Consider the following 12,443-nt stretch of genomic DNA (forward strand, 5'->3'; position numbering starts at 1 on the left):
CTCTGTGTAGATGTCACACCAAGCACGTTTCTAGCTGTCTCCCTTACTAGCTCTGCTGTAGTTTTGCAGCTATTCGGTAACTCTTCACTGCCTCCCAATGCCTGTCTTAACTCTTCCCTGAACTCCACCTCACAATCACCCTTTTTTAACTTCCACCATTTAATCCTTGGCACTGCTTTCACACTTCTCCTCCTCTTCATGATGACCAACATCATCCTACAAACCACCAATCTATGCTGATTAACTACACTTTCCCCTGTCACCACTTTACAGTCTCCAATCTCCTTCAGACTGACCCTCCTACATAGGATATAATCCACCTGAGTGCATCTTTCTCCACTCTTGTACGTCACCCTATGCTCCTCCCTCTTCTTAAAATACATAGTCACCACAGCCATGTCTATCCTTTTCGCAAAATCCACAATCATTTGACCTTCTGCATTCCTCTCCTTAACACCATACCTCCCCATCACTTCCTCATCCCCTCTGTTCACTTCACCAACATGCCCACTGAGGTCCGCTCCAATCACTAGTCTCTCACCCTTGGGTACACTCACCACCACTTCATCCAACTCACTCCAAAATTTTTCTCTCTCATCCATAGCACAACCAACTTGTGGGAGCATATGCACTAACAACATTCATCATTACACCATCAATTTCAAGCTTCAAAAACATCACTCTATCAGACACTCTCTTCACCTCCAAAACACTCTTGGCACACTGCTCCTTTAGGATAACCCCTACCCCATTTCTCCTGCCATCCACACCATGATAAAACAATTTGAACCAGCCTCCTATACACCTGGCCTTACTTCCCTTCCATCTGGTCTCTTGCACACACAATATATCAACCTTCCTTCTCTCCATCATATCAGCTAGCTCTCTCCCTATACCAGTCATACTGCCAACATTCAAAGTTCCTACCCTCACTACTACACTCCTAACCTTCCTCCTCTCTTCCTGCCTTCAGGCATGCCTTTCCCCTCCTCTTCTAATTAGGAAATAAGTATAAAGAAATGGCTGAAATTTTAGGTTCTGGGCCCTTGTTTACATACAAGAAAACAACAAACATCAAAAACATGGTAGAGAAGGCTAAGATCTCCAACCTAGCTGCTGTTTCTATCTGTGGGACTTTTAAAATGTGGCAAATGCAAATACTACAACTACTTTAATAACTATTCTAGTGTGTACATATGGAACTATAAGTGCCAAGGAAAGATTTAACTGCGATTCCTGTGGTGTAGTCTACTTGGCAAGCTGTGAGACAGGTCCTAGTTGCTAAGTAGGAAAGACAATTACAAAGCTTGCCAAACGAATATATGAACATGTGTTGGCTGTAAAAAAAGAAGGACATCAATAATGCTGGAGCTAAACACTCCATGGCTTGTACTGATTTTAGAAAGTTTCATTTTTTTGTATTAGACAAGGTTTACATGGATCTCTACTGGCAATTATAATGTTTTGCTACAGCGTCAGTAAGCCAAAGAGCAGATTCAGCTAGCTGCTGACAAGAGACCAGGGCCCCAATGAATATATAAACTTCAAGTGTTTTTTTACTAGCACAGATATTATAATTATTAAACTCTTATTTTATACAAATGATCATTTAAAATTGTTTCAATTTCTTGCATTTTCATTGATTTAATCTTACTGATTTATATGACTTTAATTCTATTAGTTTTTTTCCTTATATGACTTTAATTTTAACTCATTCACAAATTGCTCCTTTGCTTTGATTTACTACTTGTCATATGACCTCGAGTAGCATTTTACATTTACCCACCAGGCTTTTACCTTTATTTCTGAAGAAGTTCTACAAATAAACACATAAAGCATTAACCACTGTATTCTAGTCTCTTTTTGGCTGCCATTCTAGTAGTTTGTTGTGTTAATAACTTCTATCATTCACAAGGCCTAAAAGCAAATACAATCAAACTGTGACGGGTATCTCAGGGCTTCGTTAGATGCAAAGTTCCAGTGAGGGATAGAAAATGAATTTAGCTGTGTGGTTTGTAAAAACAGTGCAAAACTATAGCAGCCCCCCCTCCCCATTTAATTCATTTTTTTTAAACAGCAGGCCCCATCTAAAAAAGGCATTATGTACACCATGCTGCACCAGTACGTTGTATACCCCTCCCCATTTCATTCCAAATATTTTTAAAACAGTAAGCCCCATCTAATAAGGCATTCTGTACACCATGTTGTACCAGCCATTAAAATGGCTAACAAGGAAAATAAACATACAGCAGTCAGTCCCAAGACATTCCACTGCTTTTGAGTTCTTAAAGCAAAAGTCAACACTTACAGTACTAATCAGTGTCGTGTGCAACATCTGTGGTATAAGCACCTTTTAGAACCACCACCCAGGGGCTGCAGATATCGGTTACTTCCAAGCAGTAAACCAAGACAAAGTTATCTAGTCAAGTTTTTCAACAATATTTTTTCTTCGCCAACAGCCAGTTTTCTTAATGCAATTTTTCCCCCATAACAATAGTGGCTGGGATGCTCAGCCCCCTAAAGTAATAGTGAAACAGAGTTTTGAAAAGAAAAAAAAATAGTATGCGTATGTCCAACAGAAACTTAAATCCAGTTAAACACTGGGCCTTAACACCATTATTATTTATTAAATGCTTGTCTATTACAAAAGTACGCATGCAGTAACTAGCAGTGGTATGGTTAGCTACCACACCAGCTTACATACAGCAAGCACTTACAGAAAAGTGACAAAGTGAGCAACTAAGAATTGCTTATGCCACATTCTGCTTCTGGTTTATGCTAACAAATTTATACAAAAGTAGACATTCCTACCCCAAAATGTTGGCATTTCATGTTGCATGTATTAACTATTTAACTTAAACTACTGCTACAAACCAACATATCTCTTTCAAACACAGCAAAAAGAAAATTATTTATTAAAAACAATTTCACATGCAACATAACTGTGCATAATAAGGCATGCATAGAAGGCACTTCCTTATTGAGACGTCTCGTCAGTCACATAAGATCATGCTACTGAACATATACAGGTCTGCTGTCACAGTCGCTTCGCAACACAAGCATGCAACTGATGCAAAGGCCTCATTATAAACAATTTATTATACAGGATGCCATTTTTATATGCCAAAAATTTCAAAATCCCAAACCTGATGTCACAAAGTGTTTTAATGACTACCTATTACTACTTTGTTCATCTTTTTCAGAGCTACCCCAAATGTATACTAAATACTAAAACATTTAAGTTAGTACTACATAAAGTTGAGTAATTGAGCAGTTTGTTTGTTTGTGTCTTTCGGCTTTTCCCGGTTAGGGGTCGCCACAGCGGAACTCCAGTCCGCTAATGATTGGCAGTAGATTTTTTACGTGTCAAGTTTGCCAGCCCTGACACACAACCTTCAACGAAGGTACGCCCATTCACACATGTCTCCACACAGAAGATGCTCTAGCTGAGAATCGAACAGCACAACGTCTTGCTGTGAGGCGACAATGCTACCGCAGCACCACCATCGCAGTAACAAAGTTGAGTAACTGAGCAGATGAATTAAAAAACTAAAACTGACCTGGGCAATGCAGCATTACAGATTTGAACAGTACTACTCCAACATAGCTTGCTTTGGATACAGAAATGCAAACAGCTGTTCGCTGCAATAAAAAAGATGTAATGCTCCTCTTTAAAGATAGAAAAACAAAATAATTAAACACTGTTTGGTCTTCTGTAATTACAGATCTCTTTTATTCTCTAGTTGTAGTTTCAATATAACCATGACGCAACTAGAACACCACTTGCCACTACTTATCTCCTCCCCAGTCTTTTTATGGCACTCCCATCCTTATTAAACCTCCACACTTCATAAAAATTAAAACTTTAACAATGATATAACAAAGTTGCTAAATTTGCAGCAAATACCCCTTTTAGAACCCACTACAAAGCCTAAATTGGTTACAACTAAACAATGAAAGTGTGATAAGAGACTTAGGGACACAGTCTCAGCTTTGATAACCACATCGCCACAACAGTCAGGAAATCCTTCTATGTGGCACACCTCATCACCAAGGGCTTTTAATCCATAAAAAAGGAGGTAATTGTCCCACTATACTCATCCCTTATTAGACCCATTATAGAATACAATGCCCCGTTTGTTATGCACCTCTCAAGACATCTGCAACAACTGGAAAGGCCACAGAAATACCTCACTAAAAGAATCACTGGCCAAAAGCAGATGCCCTACGCTGACCGCCTTAAAAAAACTCCCGCTATAATCTGTCGCATGGCATCTACTCAGAGGTGATCTCTGCTTAACATACAAGGAAGGCCATGTCAAACCCAGAGCTGTTGGACATGCTACACTTAAAAAAATCCCAATCCCTCAGAGCGACACACTCCAGGGATCTAAACCTTGTCATCACAATAAACAAAACTCTGGAATAGACTGCCCATACATGTCAAGCAAAGTGCCTCTTTGGCTCTCTTCAAAAGGAACCTTGATGACTGGATGAGAGAAAGGAAATTCACCCCGGGGAATCACGTCAGTCGCCCTGCTAGACAGGGGTCCAGGGAAGTAAATAGGGTGGGAAGAAATAGCCAGGAAATTGTTATGGTTTGGCTTGTATAGGCCGTAGGGCCGATAGCCTAGTACCAACATGTGAACAACTGCCTCATCAGCTAACATATACACAGCTTCTTACCACCTATAAAATTATCCAGCATCCATCTGACTGTCCAGTACTAAAAACATTCTACACAATTATGTTCCCAGTCAGTCATTATGATCCAAGCATCAAGGATCAAAGGAGCAAAAACTCCTGTTTACAAACCTATCAAATCTGCTGACCATTGTCTGTTGCTTTTACAAGGTTGCCAAGGCCTGGAACTCCTCATCTGTATCCATCAAGTCAATACCCTCCCTCCCACTTTTCAAAACCACTCTAAAAGACCTCCTAGCTAAAATCTGGCTCTGTTCTTCCTCAAAACCAGGATAAACTATATCCCTAAATGTGAACAAGTACCTTGTCATTCCTTATACCTCCTTACTCTCTATTCTCCACTTACTTCCTTCAAATTCTCTTCCCTGACCTTCACTCTAAATATACAATAAGCCTGTTTTCCCTCACTTCATTACTGAAATTCCTATTTGTATTAGACTAACTTACCTTTCATTTCTCTACAAACTAAAATTTCTCTAAATATTACAATGATCGTCATATAACTTGCATCCCTTCTTAACCAATGTTGTTATGTGTCTAATTTGTTATTATTTAAACTGCACATATTTTTGTTTTGTTTTTGAAGATTGTAAAATTATTGTTATTAAAATGTTTTGAAATAACTTGGAGCTTTTCTCCCTCGGCCTCCGCTGAAAATGGGCTTCCACCCAGTCGGACTTTCCCAGTAATCATATGTCTGTCAATAAATTAAATAAATAAATATGCTTTAATTAAATTAAATTAATGCTTGGAACCCAGACTTCCAGATTTTTAAATACAAAATGACAGTATGACATTTTATGTTGCAGTCCCCCCACACACACACACACTTCCCGGCCAATACTTTTGAAGGTATACATACATTTCAGAATAAAAAGTACAATCTAAACCCCAGTACTCTATCAAAAAATAATGCCAACCTGTTTCTGAGAAATGCATATTCAACAGAGAAAGACTTTATAAATGGGAATATGTACAGAAGTGTTTTGCTATTTCGGCAGTGCATGTGGTGCTTATGAACACAATGACAACTTTTCTAGTCCTTAGCTAACATTAAAATATCATAACTCCTACGCACGCTGAATTATGGTCATGCCTTTATCATGTGCTACAATCTGCACAAGCTCTCAGAACTTCGTAACAAGTACATATGCAACATATTCTGTAAAATAATTTAAAATCCAGAAAATGCTGTAATTGATTTCAACAGAAATACGTTTTGCTGCACATTAATTAAAAATATATTAAAAAATACAAATGATTCATGGTGGGGAACAGCAACATAAAGTAATTGTTTTCTTTAAAAACTAGGCACTCATTAAGTTTCATTTTATAATAGCTCTTGTGTTTAGAAACCGAAACAGCAAAACAGCTATCTGTGCCCACCGACTTTGGAATAAAAAACACATGGCTATAAACTGGGGGCAAGCAGAATAGAGTAATGACACAGAGACAGGACTTTTGCTTCAAACTGACTGCTGCAGACCTCCAAACAAACATTTTTGTAATGGTTCTCCTAAAACAGCTTACAAATCTAATTTGCAAGTCAAAACAAAACTCAGCATGCCCTAGGCACAAGAAATCTCCATTTCCAGTACAATGCACTATGAAACTCCAAGCCATAAAGAGCGGTGAAGAACATTTGGGACATCAGCTACTTATAAAATTTTCTTGTACACACACTAAAATCTATGATACAAGCTTCAACTTAAAGCAATCACCTTGCTCATTTGTGTTCTAAGAGCAACTGCATATGCTGCTCTCTTCTTGGCTTCACTGTATCATAACATACAGACTCCAATTTCTCCGCAACAGCTAAGCTCAGCAAACCAGTGCAAAAGGATGTCCACCCACATCTTCATCTATTCCAGCATACCACAACCGGCACAGTTTAAAAACTTACAAACAAGTTTCCATAATCCTCATCTCATGGAAACAAAAACTAGCACCACTTACTTACCATCCAACACAACCCATTCACACACAATAAATATGCTCCTCCCCCCCCAAAAAAATAAATGTGCAGTACTTGCGTATTATCGCAACCACATTTCTTGGCAGTCACAACCACGCTTTCTCGCCAGCACCTTGTTTGTATTATTTATTCCTTCCACGTTCTAAAGTGTACACAGCCTAATGGAGGAATAATCATGCAAACAAAATCCCTCTTAGCATAAGATTACTGTGTAAAATCATGAAATGAATATTCATACATCATACTACCACAACCACATTAATTATAATATAGAGTCATTCTTTTTCTACATATTCTATGTTCCCTGATCAAAATTAAAATGCACAAAGCATGGTAAGCAAGGCTGTATTTTCCCTTAATGTTGTTTACAGGTGGAATTGTACCTATATTCTCTCTCTCCCTGATTACATCTAGCTAACTGGGGTTATGGGACGTAGTGCCAGCACCACCTCTTTTCATGTACTGTTAATCGAAATCTCAGTCTGGAGAGGATTGATCTGAAGTATACATGCTTCAGAGTAAGCATTTCATTTTAAGACGCAAGTACATTTTTATTATCTCCAACAACTATTTTCAGTTATCAATTGCATCGCCAACTGTATATTTTAGTTTCACGGATCTTTCTGCAGTACAAAACCCATGCAAATTACTACTGTGTGATTTTACTAAGTTCTGTTAAGTAACATCGGGAAAGGACGGTACCCAGGAAGAGGAATTTTTCCGTCACTCCTGTTCCTGCTTTAAATCCAATGTCATACAAAACTAATTACAGTTTACACATCCCCTTTTTACTTGAAGATGAACTCGTTTCGCGATCATGTTATGAATTATTGCAGGTTAGAAATGTTACTTTGGTAAATGTCGACAATCAGTACTTAATTCAGTTTTAAACAATATCAGAGCAATACTTGTAATTCTGGAATGAAAGTCAACCTGAAAACACTTCTGTTGTTTTAATATTTATGCAACTCAAATCCACAGTAAAAAAACTTCCACTGGTTAACACTAAGTTCATCCCTCCCAATATCTACTGAAAAGCTAATCTGTACTCAGTGATACCACAGGATACAGTAATCCAAGGCACTTTCTCACAACTGCCTAGTTTTGTGCCCTTGTTTCTTTTTACTTAAGCTTATTAACTCAAAAAAATGTCAATATGTATGTGTTATGTCTTGTCACCCACTCTACTAGTGGGGTCAGTAAAAACTGCTGTCAAAACAGGGAGGTGCTAAAGAGTTATATCAAAGCAATTAATGTTGAAATACAGACATACATAAAAATGTGCAAAGACTGAAAATAAACCAGAGACAAACAGCACATAAAAATTTACAAATGAAAATATTGAAAACTACCAAAAACAAAAGGCATCTGGCCCACTCAATCCCCTCCACCCACCCACAACCAGAGTACCAGCAGGTTAGACCTGAAACAACAAACACATACACAAAAACTCATATACAGACTTTTATAGATAAACATTCACCACACATACACAAACTGCCGCTCAACTCACTACATTAAAAGATGCCGCTCAACCACCCCAGCCACCCTCTGCCCTAACAGATGCTTCCTCAACCACTGCAAACTGTCAAAAAAAGCTCTGAACAATCCCTCCCCCATCCTGTCACAAACTCATGATTCAACACACCCTCTCTTTTACACACACCTTAAACAGATCCCATTCCACTCAAACACCCATTCAATCCACTTTCAGTCACCTCTCAAAAAGTGGGGTTAAGACCGTTCCCACTCCAAACATAAAGGCCTTAATTTATACTTCTCCCCAATGTACACTGATAAACACACATACACTCACACAGCACCCCCCCCCCCAACCACCCTCCCAGGTACTGAATTACAGAATGCAAAACTTTGTAATGCCTCTCACACTTAACAAATGAGCACACTCCTTCCTCTACCCCACACAGAAGCTTTACATCAATTTAAACACACACAGCTCTCCTACCCTGATACCAAATTCCAGAATACAAGACTTTGTAATCCGTTTCATGCCTGGCATAACTGTATTGTAGTCCACCCCCACACCCCACCCCCATCGAACTGTGCAGAAGTGGACGTGGCCAGTGTGACTGATATGCCAAATGGTTGTGATGTCATATGCAAATGATGCATGATTAACTGCCATACAGATATGACAGTGACATCATGCATACATTGGTTGTTGATTGACACATATGGAAATCACCCCTATACATGTTACATTCCATTTTTTCTATCTTTTTTTACGGAAGTGGATCTGTACTGCACAGTGCTGCTTTCTTGGGTGTATTAGGTATTAGAAATAAGCACCTCATATTAATGTCCATTTTTTAGTATTTTATTAAAAAAGTTCATCATAAGAATGCTTGTCCAGTGCCTCATTTCTGCTCATATTGTGTTAAGGAGTTTTCATGCGTCTTCAGGTAAGTGACAACAATTGTACATTTATTTCTGTAGTAAGTCAGTTTACAGTTATAGTGCTGTTATACATTTTTTTACTGTTATACAAGTTGTTTCACTCAACAGACAAAGCAGTCAGAGGAGTGCATTTCTTTCAGCTGTAAGTAAACAGTTATAGTGATGTTGCTTCAGTAGTAGTGTAAGTAGTATTTATTGATTTCTTTAGAATTACTTTTAAGAATTGATTTTAAAAAGCAATGTTGACTTCAATATTTTGTTATTTAGTTCAACAACAAAACAAAAGCTAATGTACCTAATACCCAATGGATATTCATGATTTACTTTTGTAGTGTGCAGTCTGTACTTGGGTAGCTCTGTTTAAGTTCCAGTTATAGTGCTGTTCCTTTAGCATCACTTTTAAAAAATGAATGTAAAAAGCACTACTGACTTCAATATTTTATTTCAATATTTATTTTCCTGAGCTAACATACCAAATATGCCATGAATATTCATGACTTCACCATGAATATTTTGTAATATTCATACCCATCACCAGGTGTTGAGTGGTGGGCAGGCCTTGCTACTGAGCATTAGGTACTAGGATACAATTATGTCTCATGCCTTATATATGAAGTGGATACTACACACCACATAGAAGCTTCACATCAGTTTGCACTCCCCACACAAAAGAGTCCAACATTATACATTATGCCAAGGAAATGTGCAAACCCTTCCTTTAGCACCTGCACTTGTGCAGAATTTTGCCTTCTTATTTTTGGTCTGTTCCCATAAAGGTATTAGGCTTGCTGGCAAATCAATAAGGACTGAAGTCGCTAACAATGGCAGTGTCAAATTTCTTATCCTTCAGAAAAGGCAAGCTAATGAGAAACATATTATTCTAGCAGCCAACCAAATTTGTAATAATAATATTTAATATTTATTCCTGATTTTGGGCCACTGCCCCAACAATTATTTTTGGATTATGTCCACAATTCTTAAACTAAGAGGCAAAGAGAGATATACCCTTTCTCCTCCATTCAAAGGCAGACATACACTCTCCTTCCATTCAAGGCAGTACATACTACACCTTCTCTAATAATCAGGCTCCTTCCCATCATAGAGAAGCCATCCCTTCTTCTAAAGATCTTCTGCACTGAGTTACCTAGGTCATCCAACCCTATCTTGACAAGCCAATAAAGGCTGTTAACCCTCCTATTACAATGCTTTTGCTTCACCTGCAGTGACCTCTGCCCTCAATAAAGACGACTGCAACCTCAGTACCACAATAGTCCATAGTAAAACACCGCTCATCCAAATATTGGTACAAAGTCATCAACATGTATACTCTTCCAGCCCCTCCTACTGTATGGCCTCCTCCCCCACCACTCCCATTATGGTGGCCTCCACCCTTGTCCCTCCCACTCCAAGGTTCTGTGCCTCTTCTGTACGCTGTCAATGCGCCCTACAGTTTCTCACACGGGGGCCCACAACAACATGCAGTTCCCTATTTCACCATAAGGCCCTGCACCCTCACATCTGTGCTGAGCATACAGTCCTGCACCCCCTTCTCAAGAAAAAGTGGTAAACAAATATGAGAAGCTATTCACTCACCCAGCTGCACGACAGGTTTCCGAGGACCCCAGGCTCTGCTACCATGAAACAGCGAATCAAAACACACTAATCCGATCATAAACAGTACAGGTAGAACAGCGCACGCGTTACTATAACTCCGTCATTCGCCCAACAGTCACTTCGCACCTGGCTGCTTCTGTTAGAGGAAGGACGCAATGCACGAGCCACGGCTCTGTTGCCGACAACACGGATGCTCTTGCCTGCTGAAGCGAAACGTCGCACTGCAAGACTCAGCCAGAGCTCCCAAAATGGCGACGAGTTTTACGGGATCGCGCCTGGTCGAGGGGGCGCGCATGCGGCTCCCCGACAGCGTGCGCTCACTCTTGTTTGAAAACAGATTACGCAGTCGTGTGAGGGTTTATAATACAATGAGCCGGGTTTAATAAATATTTTACAACGGATACGCCAAACTAAGTAAATACTCATATATTTGGCTCAACCATCTTGAGTCTGGTTTTTCCTGTTAAATTTACTCATGTTGTTGCAAAATGGTAGGTTTACATTTCCAAATTGCTAATGAAAGTGTGTGACATAGTCGAAGACAAGTTCTTGTGTAAATCAAATATTTGCAGTTGCGATTCTTAAAGCTGGAGCTGGGATATTAGGCCGATTAAAATACATATGCACAAGTCACTTCAATTCGAAACTTCTAATTTCCGGAAGAGCTTGTAATGTTATTTTTTTCATGGGGATTTACTAGTTTGTAACTCAAAACACACTTGAACCTTTAGGGTTAACACTGGAGAATACAATGATACATCAATGCAAAAATACCTGAATCTCGTTTTCTGAAATTTTCGCAACTTTATAGATTTTTGTGTGTTCTGGTCCAAATCATCATTGACTTCATTTTGTCATGTTCTCTATGTACGGATTTAGACTTAAATTGGATGAAGATGGTTTGATTTTTTTTTTTTTTTACATTTGAGAAGCAGTAAGACTTTGTAATAAATTTCACACTCACACGTACATGAATATCAATGCCCTCGATTACGACTGTAACATTAAAACTAGTTGTCTGGACAAATGGAATTCCGTTTATGTTTTTGAACATCCAAGCTGCATTGGTAACTCTGCGGGGAGGACCGGGAGGTACACGCACTATGTTAGCACAAACTCCACCGCTGCAAAGACACAGTGTCATTGCTACAAAAACAAATGCTATCGAAGACAGTCATTGAGTTTGATGCTGCAAAAAAGTGTCACTTCTCTAGCATATAAGCAGATGCGGCTGTACAGGTCCCAAACAATGCAAAGTAACTGCAGACTTAATCATTTAACAGCAATTGAATTAGACGTTGACCTTTTCTTTACTTTCATCTTAGTGCAAATGCTTGTCAAAACCCATCTACAATGGGACCGTGGGAGATTTTCAAACGAGCTGTGATTTTGTTGCCCTACTTTAAAATAACAACGAATAGAGATCCTTGGAATAAAGATTTAGCTTGGCTCTTGATGATTGTCACTGTTGATTGCGTTTACTACTAAATCAAATCACACAAGTTCAGCTACGTTATTCATTTCATTATTCCAGGCAATACAATTCATTTTAACAAAGCTACCACATTGATCCATGTAGACCTATTTCAGGTTCAGGGTGGAGGAGTAACAACATTTTAATAACAATAACCAACAATGCTTGCATGTTTCTTACAAATGTACTATTATAAGGATGTATCTGAAAGCATACAAAGCAACCAACGTTGATAAAAAAACACAGTACAAAGACATT

General features: G+C 38.8%; 1 protein-coding gene across 3 annotated transcripts in view; it reads right to left on the bottom strand.

The window, feature by feature from the left end:
* Positions 1–10,964, bottom strand: part of PPP6R2 (protein phosphatase 6 regulatory subunit 2) — a 4,227,669-nt gene extending 4,216,705 nt beyond the window's left edge. For all 3 annotated transcript variants that reach the window (XM_044088566.1, XM_044088567.1, XM_044088565.1), the window contains exon 1: positions 10,691–10,964. The gene's annotated coding sequence lies outside the window, so the exon portion shown is untranslated. The remainder of the gene's footprint in view (positions 1–10,690) is intronic.
* Positions 10,965–12,443: the final 1,479 nt, after the last annotated feature.

This window comes from Protopterus annectens, chromosome 11.part0 (assembly GCF_019279795.1).
Source record: "Protopterus annectens isolate FY-2018-M chromosome 11.part0, PAN1.0, whole genome shotgun sequence".
Lineage (NCBI taxonomy): Eukaryota > Metazoa > Chordata > Ceratodontiformes > Protopteridae > Protopterus > Protopterus annectens.